This window comes from Scomber scombrus, chromosome 21 (genome assembly GCF_963691925.1).
Source record: "Scomber scombrus chromosome 21, fScoSco1.1, whole genome shotgun sequence".
NCBI classification, from domain to species: Eukaryota; Metazoa; Chordata; class Actinopteri; order Scombriformes; family Scombridae; genus Scomber; species Scomber scombrus.
Window position 1 is genome coordinate 22511068 of NC_084990.1, and position 18865 is coordinate 22529932.

General features: G+C 38.7%; 2 protein-coding genes across 2 annotated transcripts in view; one reads left to right on the plus strand and one right to left on the minus strand.

Moving 5' to 3' along the window:
* thrab (thyroid hormone receptor alpha b) overlaps positions 1-3824 on the minus strand; it is a 140131-nt gene extending 136307 nt beyond the window's left edge. Inside the window, exon 1 of the mRNA XM_062442041.1 lies at positions 3453-3824. The gene's annotated coding sequence lies outside the window, so the exon portion shown is untranslated. The remainder of the gene's footprint in view (positions 1-3452) is intronic.
* nbr1a (NBR1 autophagy cargo receptor a) overlaps positions 1-18865 on the plus strand; it is a 504698-nt gene that overhangs the window by 471442 nt on the left and 14391 nt on the right. The window lies entirely within an intron of this gene.

Sequence of the window (18865 nt, forward strand, 5' to 3'; positions counted from 1 at the left end):
AATTTTGACGGACGGATTCACAAATAAGCAAGAAAAACAAAACCATCCGATCAGCCATTGTTTCTACAGCGACATAAATATTGTGGATTGGAGTGGTGGGGGGTGGGGGGTGGTGGGGGGAGGAACGGGGGCTAAAAAAAAAAAGGGGAGGAAATGAGAGGAAAATCCTAGGATCAACCCACTAGCCCGTTCTCTGTTCAGGAATAGCTCTTGACATATTGGCCTACCCAGCATGCCCTCTGCCTCTCTAGACAGCTCTGACATCATTATACAGCAGATACAGACAAGGACATCAGCTGCATGGCCGAGGTTATATAAGTGAACGCTCTATGTTTCTGCGGCCCCACCGAGGGGGGGGAGGAGGGAGGAGGGAGGAGGGAGGAGGGAGGAGGGAGGAGGGGATGTGAGCAGGAACGAGGAGGTGGTAGTAGTGGTGGTGAGGAGAGAGAAGAGAAGGAGAAGGAAAAAAGGAAAAGGAAAAGAGAGAGGCCAGACAGAAATGGGGTCACAAAACCGAGAGAGAGACAGAGTGAGAGAGAGAGAGAGAGAGAGAGAGAGAGAGAGAGAGAGAGACAGAGAGAGAGAGAGAGAGAGAGCAAGAGAGAGAGAGAGAGAAGAGAGAGAGAGAGACAGAGAGAGAGAGAGAGAGAGAGCAAGAGAGAGAGAAGAGAGAGAGAGAGACAGAGAGAGAGAGAGAGAGAGCGAGAGAGAGAAGAGAGAGAGAGAGAGACAGAGAGACAAGAGAGAGAGAGGCCCGCTGGGGTACTCTGCTGCCGGGAGAGAGCGAAGAAGGTCACCTCTGGCCCCCTAAAGGAGCCCCAAGCTACCCCCGCCAGAGGAGAGAGAGAGAAGAAGGAGCAGAAGAAAAAAAAAAAAAAAAAAGGAAAGAAGGAAGAGAGATATAGACCGGGTCACATGGGGCTACACCCAACCACCTTCTCTGTGTTCTCTCATGTATAATCCTGTTACATCACACAGTCAGGAAGCAAATCCAGCATTTCCTATTTCCTACTACACATGGAAAACTACTCACAATAAAAAAGGGAGAAAAAAAGGGGGGAAAAATCTAAATGTTGATGACTTTATCTCCTACAGACTGTCTTTGGTTGATCACACAGGTTGTTTTTGGGGTTTTTTTTTGCCTTCTTCACTAAAATCGTATCCTTCGAGAAAATGTTTATACTTGAACGGTGGATTTGTCCCGAGCTAATAATCAACCCAGGGAGAGAACACCGCGATGTAAGCTGCACAGCTAATGATTAATGAACATGTGGGCATCTGGGGGCATACACTACCAACTTATATCAGCTTTTATTTCATTCGGTAGCACATTTTCTTTTGCATAAAATCCTGCTAAGGTTCACATTATTAAATAACAATAGTGTATGCAAACTTCCAGGTGCCTTTTCACTGGAAATAGACATAGATCTGTATGCAAATATGCTTCTAAATGTATAACTTCACTTTATCTGTTGTGTCTGGTTTCATTACTACAAGATGTTGAATAGAGAAAGGCTCTAATAAAGATGTTTTCCTCCTGTTTTAATGTAAATACTGTGAAATATTGTAATAAATGTAGCTAAAAACTAATACAAAGCTTCAATTATTTACAGCTTTCAATACATCCAGCTATGAAACCAGACTTCAGCTGCCAAGCTTGTCCACTTTCTATCTATCTAGTGGCAAAATGAACACAAGTGGGAGGGGGGGGCTTTGAAGAGAGTGCTTACATTGTGAGTGATTTAATTATTACAGCGCCCTAATGTGGGCGATGAAGGCTCCCAAACACAAACAGCTGCAAATATACACACACACACACACACACACACACACACACACACACACACACACACTACCACCATGCAGGAATGTCACCATTATATAGTCCATGATCTGCTGTGCTCAGTCAAGCAATGAGATTATTTTCACTGTGGGTGGACTTTTTTTTTTTTTTTTTGCAGGGTAAGAGTGAATGACACAGTGTCCAGCCATCAGTCAAAGCTGTGGTTTTTTTTGAGGTTTTTTTTTTAGTGTTTCTTGGCAACATTAGCATCTCAGTTCCTAGTCAGTGCAAATCATGTCAAGGAGCAAGCTCTCCTGGGGCAATGTTGTCTTTGAGCGTTAACCAAAAAAAGTACACCCTTTATTGTGTTGGGCTGAGTCTATTGTGCACTATGTTTTTCCAGAAATTCATGAATTATGTGTTACGTGCAGAAGGATGTGTTCCTAAAAGAAAGTTCTTTAAAGGGTGACTTTCTTCTTTCATAGCCTTACCTTAGTTACTTGTTGTAAACATTATACAGCCATTGTTATACTGTACACTGCAATAAAGGATGCTGCTATTAAAGCATCATCATAGACAATCCTGTGCTATAAAGTGCAATATCCTTATTTATTTAATTCTACTATGTGCAATATTATATCTACCTTTAAGCAAGTGCAATACAAGCAGCATCTGTAATGACTGTGTGGTGTGTGTTGTGTGTGTGTGTGTGTGTGTGTGTGTGTGTGTGTGTGTGTGTGTGTGTGTGTGTGTGTGTGAGAGAGAGAGAGAGAGAGAGAGAGAGAGAGAGTAGAGAGAGAGATTTTCTAAACTTTAACTCTCTTTATCTATTTGAGCTTCTATGACAATAAACTACTCTATCCTTTTATCATGAAGCACATTGACAGGTAAACATCTCAAAAAGTCACTTCTACAACATTTCTAGGAGATAAGGGGGGAAAGGGGGAGGGGGGGGGGGGCAAATTAGGGTCAAATAACTAAATCGATATTGAGTACCAACAGCCACTAAAGGCTCCCTATAGGAGTATTATTGGCTGTATTATAAGCCGGAGATCTTTATCGATCAGTCTATCTGTGCACATGTGCATGCGCGCCAGAGGAGTGTGCAGCAGGCATACATCCAAGTTCAGGCCCAAAGTGCTGCCACACACACACACACACCACACACACCCACTAACAACACACACACACAGAGAGAGAGACACACACATATATGCACTATATACACCCAACAAAAAAAGGACAGAGAGAGAAAACCCCTGCACTGCACCGTTATCGCCCGTGCAGTTATATCCGGCCTGTGTTAACATTATTATTGACAGCGACCACAAACCGGAGCAATACGTCAACAAGGCAACACTGTGGCGGAATGGCTTGCAGACCAACAAGATTAGATCCTGCCTCCCCCGTGCTGTACTGTAACACCGTGTGTACCTTGGCTGCTGATCTGATCTGTCCAAACCCCCAACCCAGGGCCATACTCTCTCCCCCCCCCCCCCACCCACCCACCCCCCTCCAAATGCCCCGGCAAAACAACTGCATGCACACACACACACATATAAGACATACATACACACATACATATACAGCACGCGCGCTCTGTTTTTTGCCCCCGGTTTGAATTTGGAAGAAGGCAAAAAAAAAAAGAGCGTCCATAAGCGACACTTACCGTCCACGGTTTCCCCCCACGCTGTTCGGGTTGGATGTGCCGGGCATTAGGCGGAAATGAAGCGGGAGAAGGTCAGCAGCAGCAGCAGGGGCTCCTCCGATTTCTGCACAAGTGTATATCGGCGGAGCTTGGATGACTACACGTCCCCCCCTTCTCTCTTCTCTCTCTCTCTCTTCTCTCTCTCTCTCTCTCCTCTCTCTCGCGCGCTCTCTCGCTCTCTCTCTCTCTCTCTCTCTCTCCGAGCCTCCGCAAGCAGCAAAAAAGAAAAGAAGAAAAAAAAAAGAGAGAGAAAAAGGTGCTGCGCCGTGCTCGTACCGTCAAATAATCTCCCCTCCTTCCTTCCTTCCTTCCTTTGCAAAAAGCTATTGCGCGAAAAATGAGTAGTTTGTTTGCCCCCTTTTTTTTTCTTTTTTCTTTTTTTTTTTTTTTACCCCTTCTTTGCTGCTTTTCCAATAGCGTTTGGATGGGCTGCAAAGACAGGAGGAGGAGGGAGAGGGGGGGAGAGAAAGAACCAAAAAGAAATACTACACAGTCGCTCCTCCCTCCGTTTATGTACAGTACAGTAAGGGCAGCTCGCTCTCTCTCTCTCTCTCTCTCTCTGTATGTGTATGCGCGCGTGAGTGTGTGTGTGTGTGTGTGTGTGTGTGTGTGTGTGTGTGTGTGTGTGTGTGTGTGTGTGTGTGTGTGTGTGTGTGTGTGTGACCACTTATTAAAACTATCTACCGCTCTCTACAGGACCACCACTGTAAAGCACAAACTGTACACACACTGAAACACATGTCGGGATGGCTGAGATATGCGAAATGCAAAACATCTGCTGCTTTCCTTATTTATCTACTTTATCACTGAGCTTCAAGCACACTCACTCCTCCTCCTCATCCTCCTCCTCCTCCTGGTTCTCCTCCTCATCCTCATCCTCCTCCTCATCCCTATTCATGCTGCCTTTGGGAAGGAGAGATCAGTCCAGTCCACCTTGCGTTGGATAAGACTAGATAAGAAATTGGAGATGCTGTAATAACATGACATTAATAGTTATATTATAATATCTGTCAGAGAAATAGAGAAATTATAATAGTGATAATAATGCTGATTAGCACTGGAATAATGTGCCAATTAATCAATTAGTCAATAGAGTTGAGTTGAGTTCAATGGTACTGTATAGGGTTGTACATAGACTTGGGATAAATGGTTATACATTGCATTAATGAGTTTATTGAGAAAAAGGTTAAATAAATAAATAATGTATACTTCTTCCTGCTATTTTTAAAACATGTAATATTTCATTCATTTTATATGTATGAGGATTTGTTTATTGAGTTTGTTGCACAAGTCTGCTGTTTTTCATTTGATTGTTATTGTTGTTTTGTTTTTAAATATTTTATTATGTTCAAATTGTAATAAAAAATTACCAAAAAAACCCCAATTTGTCTATTTTGATAATACATTTAATCCACTAAGTTTGCTCCAGCTGATCAAATATGACAACTTTCTTTCTTTTCTGTTCTATGTAATTGTAATTTGATTTTTTTTTTCTAATGACAAATAGAGTAATTTGAAGCAACTTCTGTATACTTTTTTCATTAATCAATTAACTGTTTAGGTTTGTATGTCAAAAACAGCAATAATGAATCCACAGAGTTCCAAAAGAACATCTCAAAATGTTTCATCTTGTCTTACAAACAGCCCCAAAAACTCCAAAATATTCAGTGTATAAGGTTATAAAATATAGAAAAACAGCAAATAATCACATTTTAGAAGCTGGAACTTGAGACTATTTAACATGTATTGCTTGATAAAAGCTTTAAATGGTTGAACAGTTACTAAAATTGGGAATCTGGGAACTTGTGATGCACATTTTGTTTATTATATATTCATTTATTAATTTATAACCCACACTTAATCAATTATTATTGGTCTTTTTCACTACAATTTCAAAAAATCACAAACCGGGAATACCAGTTTGACATTTTAACCCTAAGCTATTAGTCTAAATAAAATATTTCACTCTACTTTTCTTCATATGATTGAACTAAATCTGTGCTTCCTTTCACTTACAGTGGTAATGATGTTAAATGTAATTCATAAGCGATATTTTGCATTGCATTGCTATCATCACAGCAGGATAAACAGGGTAAATCAGGACATGCTGCACACTGTAAACTGTCTTTTTTTCCCCTTTTTTTCTCCCAGTAATCCACGGCTCACTGTACATTATCCCTCTTACACCACAGCTACCACCAACATATGGTGGATGCACATATAGATAAGACATCTGGCCCGGAGAATGGATAATGCTCTTTCTCCTCATCATATCTGTATACAGTTTTAAACTAGTAGATATGATATGATGGGTATTTCTCGCTTGCACAGATTTCAGCTACAATTCAAAAGATTTCTCCTTCCTCTCCTCGAGTCTTTGCACAAGCTGACTTGAAAATTTGTGCTGAGCGAGTGCATGAATGCATGTCATAAAGATATTTCAGTCCTACTAATCTATGCAGAAAAATGCCAGCTGTGAGAGTGACAAATTTTTCATAGTATTTAAACCCAGCATATGCACATTGTGGGAGAGCATGTGGTAGAAAATAAAGCTTTATTTTAAGTGCAAACGACGCTGCAGCACCCGCATATGAGACTGCTGCTTTTTCTCTGAAACCATTATCGACGTTTGTGTGTTTGTGTGTACGTGTGTGTATGTGTGTGTGTGTGTGTACTCGGCTATGACATTTTAGCATGTGGGAGTATGAGTTGATGTTTAATTACATGCTGGTGTCGTTCATGGCACTGTTTCATTTCCCCTTCAATTTTTCTAGGAAGACTCTCTTTTCTCTCAAGCAAATAAGCTCCATCCGCTGCCTAATCATTATTGAGAGCTGTCACCTGCTAATGAATTAACGCTGCATTGAATCGTGTTGGTTTTTCAGTCCCTTTATTGAAGTCGTCAGTGCACGCATGCATGATTTATTTGGTGGTTTGGAATTCAAATTGTGTCCGTCTCCGAAGGATACCAATTAACCAGATTTTCCCACAGTTTTTAGAGGGTTGGAAGAAGACATAAAGTGAGTGTTTCAGGTCACATCCAGGATAGGTGGGAGGCATGTAGATGTGAGTCAGCAGCTGATGCTATAATGCTACTGATTGTGCTTCTCACTGCTTAAAATGTGTCTACTAGCTCAAAAATGTCTATCTAATCTACAGCATGTGTGCATGCAAGGTTAGATTTATTGTACATTGTGTCTATAGATAAGATTCAGCTGTTTTCAAGCCTGTACTAATATAACACCTTAATGATTTTTCACAGTACTTTAACCTTTCTGTTGCAACCTGTGGTAAGAAGTTGGAGTGAAGTTGGTTAAAAAGGTCTGACACAGAATTGGGTGATAGTTTATACCTTTTGACCCGAGAGGACAAAAGTTGCACAGTTGATGAGGAGACAAAAGGAGGGTTCAAAAACAACATTTAAAGTACAAAACAGACCAAAAACGAAAAAAGGACACATTTTAAATTCAAAGAGAAGATAATGGTAAAAAATGTCTCATCATATTATACAAGAAACACACCAATAAGTGTTCATAGTCTCCTTAATCTAACTTTAACATGTCCACAATGACTGTGTTAAGATAAGATAATCCTTTATTAGTCCCACAATGGGGAAATTTACAGTGTTACAGCAACAACTGGATAGATATTGGTGTTCTCAGAATGATAATATACCTGAGTCTGATATTGATATTGCACTGATTTTACAGGTATAATATTTATCATGGTCACCAGCTTCGTTTAACCCTCACATACTGTTCATATTCTGACTCAAAATTAGTCTCTGCACCAATTAACATTCATAAATTCCCCCATCAGTCATTAATAAATGTTTGATTAATCCTTAATGAAGAGTGTAATCTATTTATTTATTTATTCATTTTATAGAATTTGAAGAATTCAACATGTTTGAATGCTGATTTATGAATTTTGTTATGATAAAATAAGTCAAATTTGGACATCAGCTGCACAAAAATGAACGGAAATGATGCATTTTATTTCCATTTTTGTGTATTAAGGATCACATTAGTCAAAGTCCACCTAGATGAAATGTGTATATGATGATTTTACAGCTTTAAATGTAAAAACAGACTAACATTTACCAACATGCACCAATTGGAAAGTACATGTGAGGCTGATGGAAACTGGAGCGTCATTAGTTCTGTTGGTATTGGGTCATGAAACCAAAGACATTTGACCTGATGATGGAAAGTTAGGAGGAAAATTAGGGGGAAAGTTATTATACTTCATCCTTTTGGAGAACATTTCTAAAAAAGTAGTGAAGATTTAGTCTGGACTAAAAGTGGTGGATGAACCCATGGAGTCTTGCCAGTTGTGGGTGAAAAATACAACCTTTTTACTTTAAGGTTAGGCAACTTTTTAATCTGCAGACTGAAGTGTTTTCACATTAAAAGCCAAACCCCCGGCCTCCAGTGTCCAGTCAAACACAGTAATTATACACCCGTCCACCACCCGAGCTTTTACTTTTGGCTGTACCTTCTCCATACTTCCTGCATTGGCACCGAGCGTTGCCACCGCCGGATATAAATCGAATACTGCGGATTCGTCCAATGTGAGCGTAATTCCCCAGTAAGGCCGGGGTCGTAAAAAAGGAGCCAGAGGAGAAAGGACATCTGGCCCGGAGAATGGATGGATGAATACGTGAATGAGTGCAAGGTTGGACAGATGGATAATGGCCCTTCTATATGAATCTATTTCCCCCTCTGCAGACTGTAGGAGAATAGACCCATAGCACCTGGGGCTTCTATTCTGTGTGTTTACCATTCACAGCAATCACCGGAGCTACAGAATTCAAATCCGGTCAAGGGAAGAAGAGAGGCTCCTTTTTTATATATTTCATTATTATCTGTCATTGCTGGCACACTTAAATCTGTCTGCAGTGTTTTTCTGCAAAGTGTCAAAGTGCTTTCATTTTCCTCAACTGTCAAGATGATGAAATGTTATGGAATTTAATTTTCTCGTAGGTTTAGTGTGACGCAAGTGACGCAATATATGTTTAAATGCAGTAAAACAAAGCACATTTCATTTCAGCTCTGCTTTTAATTATCATATGTGTACATGTAATTGTATTTGATCATTTAACCTTTGTGTCGTCCTCCCGGGTCAAATTTCCCCCCCATCTGTTTTGACTGTTCCTTCTTTCCTTCTTTCCTTCCTCCCTTCCTTCCTCATTTCCTTCTTTCCTTCCATCTGTCCTTCCTCCCTCCCTCCTTCTCTCTTTCTCTCCTCATTTCCTTCTTTCCGTCCTTCCTTTCCTTCTGTCTGTCCTTCCTCCCTCCCTCCCTCCTTCTCTTTCTTTCCTCATTTCCTTCTGTCCTTCCTTCCTCCCTCCCTCCTTCCTCCATCCCCCTTTCTTCTGTCCTTCCTTCCTCCCTCCCTCCTTCTTTCCTTCCCTCCTTCCTTCCTTCCTTCATTCCTCCCTCCCTTCCTTCTTTCCTCCCCCCTACCTTCCTCCCTTCCTTCTTTCCTCTGTCCTTCTTTCCTCCCTTCCTCTTTTCCTTTCTCCCTTCCTTCCTCCTTCTCTTTCTTTCCTTCTTTGCTCCCCCCTACCTTCCTTCCTCCCTCCTTCCTTCCTTCCATCTTTCCTTCCTTCTTCCTCCCTACCTTCCTTCCTCCCTTCCTTCCTCCTTTCCTCTTTTCTGTTTACCCTTGGAATGAAATGTGTCTTATAAATAAAGTTTTGCTTGCTTAATTGAGATGCAAATCATCACGTCTGGCTACAAAAACATGAATACACGCTACAATCATCTCTGAGTGAACACAAGTACACTCAACCATACAAAACCCCTAACCCCCCCCTCCTCCTCCCTTTACACCTTTACAATCTCGTTACCATTCACATCTTGGACCACTTTAGTCTGTAAAATGTCCTCAAAAACCAGCTTTGGCACTCGCTTCTGTACGTACAGCGGAGTAAGCTCAGCATTCACAGCTTTAGCTTTAACCTCCGCTCCTTCATTCATTGTGTTTCGAGGGGTTGCACTTGACACCCTGAATGTTGTTGAAGAGATTTGCTTGTGTTTGGTTAGCGGGATTTAAATTGGATTAAAACACAGACGAAACGCAATCTGTGAGTGTGATGAACTGGAGTAACCCCCTTCCATGTCCTTTAACTCTGATCCTATACAGTAGCACAGCAGGGTGTTCGCTCTGTTACAGTAGATTGTAAAGGAATTCATTCTTATACAACCTGCTTTACATTTATCCTGAGCAGTGTGCAGCATTAGTTTAGACTGATTATACTCATTTATTTTAAGTGTGTGTGAGCGCAAAGGCAAGCAGGTAAAATGCAATGATGGACAGAACTTACCGGGTCAAATTCACCCCGTCTGTTTTGACTGTTCCTTCTTTCCTCCCTTCCTTCCTTCCGTCTGTCTTTCCTCCCTCCTTCCTTCTGTCTGTCTTTCCTTCCTCTGTCTTTACTCCCTTCCTTCTTTCCTTCCTCCATCCCCCTTTCTTCCTTCCTTCCGTCCTTCTTTGCTTCTTTCCTTCCCTCCTTCCTTCCTTCCTTTCCTTCCTCCCTTCCTCCTTCTCTCTTTCTTTCCTCCCACCTACCTTCCTCCCTTCCTTTGTCCTTCTTTCCTTCCTTTCTCCCTTCCTCTTTTCTTTTCTCCCTCCCTCCCTCCCTCCCTCCTTCCCTCCCTCCCTCCCTCCCTCCTTCCTTCTTTCCTCCGTCCTCCCTTCCTTCTTTCCTTTCCTCCCTCCTTTCCTACGTCCTTCCTTCCTTTACTCCCTCCCTATCCTCCCTTCTTTCGTCCTTCCTTTCCTTCCTTCCTTCTTCCTTTCTCCCTTCCTTCCTTCCTTCCTCCCTCCTTTCCTTCCTTCCTTCCCTCCTCCTTTCCTTCCTTCTTCCTCCCCTCCGTCCATCCTTCCTTCCTTCCTCCCTCCTTTCCTTCCTTCTTTCCTTCCTTCCTTCTTCCTCCCTCCCTTCCTTGACTCCTCGAGTCAAGGAAGGGAGGGAGCTGTTGAGCCTTATGAGTACATTTAAAAGTAAGATTCACTGCTTTCTCGTCACAAATGCAGCTCTGATGTTGAAATTATGAGCTTCAATGATTTATCGCCAGCTATTTTGGTAACTGATTAATCATTTTGAGTCATTTCCCTTAATAAAAAAATACAAAAACAATCTAGTTTCAGCTCTTTAAATGTGAATGTGTCCTCTATGATAGTAAAATGAATATCTGTAGACTGTAAACAACATCCGAGCTTCAGGAAACAATGATTTTCTAACATTTAACAGAACAAACAATCAATCAATTAATCAAGGAAATAACCAAGAGATTAAACACTGATTAAACCAATTAAATCATCTGCAGCCCTAATTAAGTGCAAGGTTAAATACATCATGCAGAATTAACACAGCTTGTTTTAAAAGTCCACTCAAAAGAAAATTAGAAATGTTTGATTTGTATCTGTAACCATTCATACGGTTTTATATTCAACACCCACGCAGCTATACACAATAGAGCTGAGTGCATTGCTTCATTAGCATTGGCATTTTTTAAACATTTTTTTTACTACAATGTCCAAATTAGAAGTCTGGCAAATGTAGCTGAATCTGAAATCACTTGTTCAGTCCAGAAGCAGCCACACTTGAGAGGACAAAAGGCTTTAACGAGCACTTTAGAGCCGTCATTAGTGACACCGGCCATGCTTGTGCCTTCAGTTTACTTTACTTTCCTGCTCCTTTGCTTTGTATTCTGCTCACTTTGAGTGTTTCATTGTTTGTTAAAACAACAAAAAGGGGGGAAACCTGGACGTAATGGCAGGGGCTGCACCTGTGACATTTGCCCGGTAGATCCTCCCCCTCCTTGAAAAACTACAAAAACAAATGAGTACTCTAAACCTTTTTTTGAATATGAACGCCGAACCACCATTGTACGTAAATCTCCAAAAAAGAGCCTGCTGTGTGTATAGGATGAAATGTAACACTTTCCAATTAGCCCATACGTTTTCCAGCGAGAATCCTCCTTTGTCCAAATGCAAACAAGTGAGAGTTAATCTAACAAATGGCTGTCAGAGCCTGATACTTGAGAGGCTCTGCTCTGAATAATGGATCACTCCATCTGCAGTTTGTCCTCTGCCTTAATGGCAGCAGTTCCTAATCTAGCCCGTGATGAAGTTCTCTGCTGATTGAAGCCAACATGTTGTTCTCTGGTTTATACAGACGGTGTTAAAGGTTATGTGGCAATTAATTGTCCTGCAGAGCTCAGTGTGAATGTGAGGGGATTGTTATTGTTTAAATCTGTCACCGCAGACTTTTAGCAATCTCTTTTTCCACAACGTTATAAACCTTAATTCATTGATGATATCTCGGATATATGCAGTATTTATGTAATTCTGGGCACCAAGCTGTCTTATTTCATGATAGTGAAGTGATGCAACTCAGATAACTTTCAACACGCCATTCAACAAGATAACAAAATAGGTAATTCATCATCCAAAAAACAACATATATAAACTTTTAATGGCACATCATCCATTTATTACCTTTATAAATGACTGTTACTAAACACAAGTGACTGTTACGTACTATCTCACTAACTAAAATATTGATTTTGCTTTGTCAAACCATCATTAGGTTTTTGGGCAACATCATAACACTTAATAATAAGAACTTTATTTGTATCGCACCTTTCAAATAAGAAATGCAGCTCAAAATGCAAAGTGCACTTCTATATATACATGGATATATACACATAGAAGCTGCTTCCAATCAAAGGACCACAGAACAGGTTCCTTGATTAACAACTTTAACCTAAAGCATAAACATCAGCATCCAGGTTAATCAGTGGAGAAAATAAAGCATAGGAAAGACTGGAACTACTGATACATCTTGTACAATATTGTCATAAAATATTATATTATAGTAACATCTGCATTATCCCTAACCCCTCCAAAGGTCAAAAATAGAAAATGACAACAATTCAATTAAGAGTAAATGTGCTGATGTCGTAAATTGTATATATATTGTAGCAGAAAACACTTATGAAATAAAAAGGAAAGATAAATTAGGGACAAATGTGACAGTTTTTCTCATTTTTGCTCTGTCCTGATGCACCTGCCACATATTCAGTTGTGTTATTTTGCATTTTTTAAAGGCAAAAAACTCCACAATTACCTCCTCCCTCCAAAGTTTCACAGCACGCCTCTTCTTCCCTTCTTCATTCCTGACATAACTAAAGAAAAGAACGAATGCTTTCCTTTTTTCGTCGGGGTACTCTCAACAATTCAGTTACAAAAACACAATCAAACCACTTTAAAATCGGGCCAAGGAATGTTCTTCACACACATGCGTACATAAAGTGCTTTAAACCTTACGACCCTGTTACTCACATCTTAGCCTTGGCAATCGTTGAAGCACATACGAGGTGCAAGCTCAGCGTTCACAGCTTTTAATCTTAAAGCTATATGCAGGGAAGGTAATTGCTCTCAATCATCACTTATGACCCGTGAGGAGGAGTGTGTGGCAGTGTGTGTGTATCTGCAGAGACCCCTTGCTTCTGCTGTATTTTCTTATTTTCTTTGGGTAGTGGGAGTGGAGCCTCCAGCCAATAACACTGCGAGATGTGAGGTCAGGACTCTGCTCTCTGTGTGTCTGTGTCATGGATGTATAAAGAGCAGCAGGTCTGTGCGTGTGTCTGCAAGGCTGAGCTACACACACACACACACACACACACACACACACACAGGTTTATGCAGGCGTGTGGGCGCGTTTATTTAAAGCTGTAAAACAATCAGAATATAAAGCTTTATTTCTTTGTCTATCTCTCTCTCTTTCTTTCCGGCTATAAGTCGGGAAGGATGGGCAACTGACAAATCCTGCATGTTATACCTTTAACTTTGTCAAATAAACGGCTGTATTAGACATTAAAACACAAAATAAATGCTGTTGTTTTTGTCTAGCCAATCTCAAAATTCTTTAAAAAAAACAAGAACAAAATAAAACCTTTTTCACTCATTACTGAAAATGAAATAATAATTTATTATACTGTTCGCTAGTGGAAAAATTTAAATTACTAGTCATGTATTAAAATCTAAATCTGGTCTCCATATTGCTCATGATGACAAACTCAATCGTAAATATGTATCGTAAAATACTGAATAAGTCGTGATTCATTTTACTGAAATATAATACTTGGACACATTTCTGATATATGGTGATTTGTAGAGCTGGGTACCGTTTAAAAAATTACAATACCAGTACCAATCCGAGTGCCCTTAAAGTGATACTGATACCAACTGAGTCCTTCATTAGATTCCCATTAACACATGTAGGTCTCTGTCTTGTATCCGTGGCAACAGGCGTGTAGTGTAGACTCACTTTAGAGCGTTTAGGTGGCATCTTGGCTGCTGAACTGCTAAGCGCGCTAACTCAGATTCACCACGACTTCACCACCACAGACGGGTTGTAGCTGCTGTGGCAGTGGACCAATCACATGATGCATTAAACCCAAGAGCGCTTGCTGTTGATTGGCTGTGAACAAGTCCGTACAAATAGTCATATTTTCTAGCTCTGGGTGCAAAAAGGATCGATTGCAGGTATCGTTTGACGGGTTTCGATATTACTTGGTATCGATTTATTTTGGTCGATGCCTTAAAGGTATCGAGTAATGATACCCAGCCCTAGTGATTTGTATTTACATTTGTAGCGCCCCCCAGTGGTAGATTTGAATGAAACCTTCAGGGTATATTTCAGGTACTTATATGGACACATCCTGTAGGTTTTGTGGTGATTGGCCCAAGAGTTGTTGACTTTGTTCTATTTATGCTGAGCCATAGCAGACGTATTTTATGAAAAATAAAAATAGGAAAAACCTCGAAAATGATTGGTTCTTAATTTGAAATCAAACATTTAATAATTTTCCAGCAGAATGAAACAGTCAGTTTCTTTTTTTTCTCTCACCACAACAAGCTGAATAAAAGACTTTCTAATGATGCATCACGCTGTGCTCGTAAAAACAGAACATATTTCATTTCATTTCAGGCTGCAGATGGGTTTCTGCATGATTTGATTCTTTAAAGTAATTATAATTTAAAATTGCTTTTTATTTTTTAAAGCAGTGATTCAGATGTGTAAGCACACACTGTGCAGGATAGAGGACTTCTTCTTTTTTTCCAAATAAAACAATTACAGTAGAGAAGCAGGATGTCAAATTGGCTGCTATTGGAGAGGCAATCATTTTAACATGTCATTTGGTAATTATGTTGTGTAAATGCATTCTTCCACTCACAGCAGTCGTTGCTGAACCTCTATCTTCTGTGTAACAATCTTCAAACCAGCAATGCATTGTGTTAGTTCTGATTTTTATTTTTACCACAACAAGCTGCTAAAGTACACAGAAGAGGTGGTTATTTAAAAGTGTGTCCTATATATAAATCTTTTCCATCTCCCACCTCTTTAATATTTTCAATTTCTATTTATCTTCTACATCTTTTCTTGACAACTTGTCTTCTTAATCATCCGTTTTGTGCCAATGTACTCGAGCCAAGAAATTCATTTATCTGGATCACACAGTCTTCAATATGTATATTTGTAGTCTTCTTTGTTTTTTCTGGAGAAATGCCTGTTTTGTTTTTTACAGGCCCGATGGGATTTTCATCCAAAAAATCACTTATCATTTCTGTGCTCTTCCCTTGTCGTTGTTGCATTTGATAGATTGAAGAATTAAAAAAAAGACAGACTGACAGCTTCTGGGTGAAAGGAAGCGTTTCTTGACACTTGAGGTGTCGAGAAAGTCAAACAAGCATGGGATCCATTAATGAGTCGAGGTGTCTGCCACCTGCATGCGTGCCTCAACAAGCCATCTTAATTAAGGAGATTACTCTGTTGGATTTGCTGCAAACACTCAAGATTAACTACTCGGCTTCGACAACTGATCAGCTCTACATCACAGTGGTAGATGGGATTTACATTGATCTCCTGGCCTTCCTGCACCAGCACACTCAAATGCATCAGCTTTTACTCTTTCAGTTTTAACATGGCGAGTAGGAACAGATGCCATCACCATAATGAACTCTGAACTGAAAGAAAAGCCCTGGATCATATCTTAACTTAATGTGCAATAATTGTGCAATCCCATTTTTTTTAATGCATACATTGGCAATGATGAGTGTATGGTTTGTTTTGCAGTGCAGATGAGAGTATGAGTGAATGAATGCATGCATTTTATTATTATTTATATATTCTTATTTTATTCGGTTCTTGAGTGCACCTCAGTTGCGTTGTATGTTTTGTACAATGACAATAAAGAATCTAATCTGATCTTCTTAGTTTTCACAGTTTTTTGTCCTCATATGACCACAGGAGTAAGATTTCTATTCACTGTCTACGATCCACGAGCTGCTTGATGAGCTGAAATCATTTTTCAAATTCTCTATTGATCAAATGTCATGACGTTTCTTTCCTGTTGCTCAATTATGTATGGACTACAGCTTACTAAAGAAACACAATATCATTAAAAAATATGTTAAGATCAGTTTGCAATTATCGAAAAAAGGATGTAGATGATTTTGAATAAAAGACTCTGACAATGCCACCGATGTTTGGAGAGTCATTGAAAGGAGAAAAACATAATGAATAAAGGAGTGGCTCATTGCACAGAGTCACACATTCAAACAACTGCTGGTTGATAAATTGGAACTTGACCCCAAATCAATTGAGGGTGCGTATGTTCACCTCAAGGGGGACAAAACTGAAGAGCAAAGCTAATAGGTTTGGAGAATCTAAAGAGGGGAAGATTGAACAGGCAATGTGAGACTAGACTGAAAACAGATATGCTATGATCAACTCATTATTCACTAACCACTAACTAAAGCTCTATATGAGTTATTCGATGTGATAGCAGCAGCATTTTAATGTATTTAAATGAGAAAAACATGAGCATCAATATGGATTTAGGAAGGATAATAATCCCTATATGTAATAAAATCATTAGATAGAAACAGGAGTGCAATGTTTTTCCTCCTCTTAACTGTCTCACACCATCATATTATAATTTTCTTACATATTTATTGAGTTTTTAGGCTGTTTTTTTTTTTTTCCTTCTTACCCTTGTTTTTTTAACTTCAGGGTTTTTGTATACAAGTATTTATTTGTTTGTTTAAATATGTATGTGTGAGCTACTGGATATCTGAATAAAGTATCTATCTATCTATCTATCTATCTATCTATCTATCTATCTATCTATCTATCTATCTATCTATCTATCTATCTATCTATCTATCTATCTATCTATCTATCTATCTATCTATCTATCTATCTATCTATGTATCTATCAACCTGTAGACAAGGTACTACAATACTATGAATGATAACACATTTACCTCTAAAGCATTTGACACACTACAGTTTCCAAGGTAACCAATTACATGTGTGAAAGAGAGCAATGTGTATTATTAAATGGTTGTGCTTCAAACACAGTTCATATCACACATGGTGCACCACAAGGATCTATTCTAGGACCTCAAACCTCTTTGAATCAGCTGTTCAGTGAGAGGATGAGGAAGAAAGTTCATTTGGCAACCAGGAATATTTATGAGAAGTCTTTTATCCCAAATGCAATTGCTATTTTAAACACAAGAACTAATATGCACTTGTATTTTTATACCTTACATATTTTATGTATTTAAAAAATGTGTATGGATTATATGGTTTTTATGTAATTTCTTGTCTATTGTATGTCTTCTATCCTATTCTATTATATTCACTTCTATTCTATTCTATTCTATTCTCTTCTATTCTATTCTCTTCTATTCTATTCTATTCTCTTCTATTCTATTCTATTCTGTTCTATTCTGTTGTATTCTATTCTATTCTATTCTGTTCTATTCTATTCTATTCTATTTTATTCTGTTATATTCTATTCTATTCTATTTTATTCTGTTCTATTCTATTCTATTCTATTCTATTCTGTTCTATTCTATTCTATTCTGTTGTATTCTATTCTATTCTATTCTATTCTGTTCTATTCTATTCTATTCTATTCTGTTGTATTCTATTCTATTCTATTCTATTATATTCTATTCTGTTCTATTCTATTCTATTGTATTCTATTGTATTCTATTGTATTCTATTCTATTCTGTTCTATTCTATTCTATTCTATTCTGTTCTATTCTATTCTATTCTATTCTATTCTGTTCTATTCTATTCTATTCTGTTCTATTCTATTCTATTCTATTCTATTCACTTCTATTCTATTCTATTCTGTTGTATTCTATTCTATTCTATTCTATTCTATTCTATTCTGTTGTATTCTATTCTATTCTATCATTGTTTCTTAATTACATTTGTTTTTGAATTTTCTTTTCTCATTTTATTTGTTGATGATACCAACATGATTTTTTATCACATATTGACTTACACACACTGATATATATTACAATAATAAGGAAATAGTGAGAGTTGGATGATGGTTTCAACTCAATAAGCTCTCATTTAGTATTAAAACGTTATATTTAATCATATTTGCTGTTTTTTATTAGATTGTTGTCCACCGATTGGTTAGTCTGTATTTTCTTCCCATTTTTTACTATTGTTTGTTTTTTCTCTAAAATAAAGGGGAGCTCTCTTTTTTTTTTGCAGTCTAACATGTGAGCAAATAAAATAAGCATTTAACCCAAACCAGCGCTGTCTCATGAGCAACATGCCCTTTAGCTGACCAAAACCAACTGTTGTAGGAAAAAAAAAAAAGTCTTTAATATAATTTATGATTCTCATTTTCCAGCAACCTTTGCACAAAATGCTCTGGTACTGTTCCTGTAAAAGCTCTCCTCATAATAACGGTGAGAGCAGTCACGCTTTATTCAAACTGCTATAATGAAACGATCCATTACTCACACAGAGGGATGCAGTCTTTTTATACTGCTCATCACGTTATTGAAATGGAAGCACGTGTGCAGGGGAATGCATTCAGAAAAGAGTGAAATAATGAAAAGCCAAGAAAAGGAAAATAAGATAATAATCCCTTCTTGGAGCGCAGAGTAAGTACAATGAAAACCAATCTAAACTGTAACACAGAGCACCATATATAACGTCTGAGCTTTTCTCTTATATCATTTAAAGATGCAGCAGTTGTTGACTTGTTAATCAGTGTGAATCTATAGCTGAGGGATCAATGGCAGGAACAGCAAGGCCAGATGTTAAAAAGATGCATAAATACATAAAAACATGCCTTATACAAGCTGGTGTTTATAAAAGAAGAACCAGCGATGTGTGTGCACCTCACTTATACTTCAGATAAGGTAGAAAAATAAGGTGAGAAATGGAATATAAGCATTAAACCATTGTTGGTTTAGGCTGATTGTGTGTTTATTTCATCAGTCTGTGCAGTGATTTGTTAAATGTCAATGT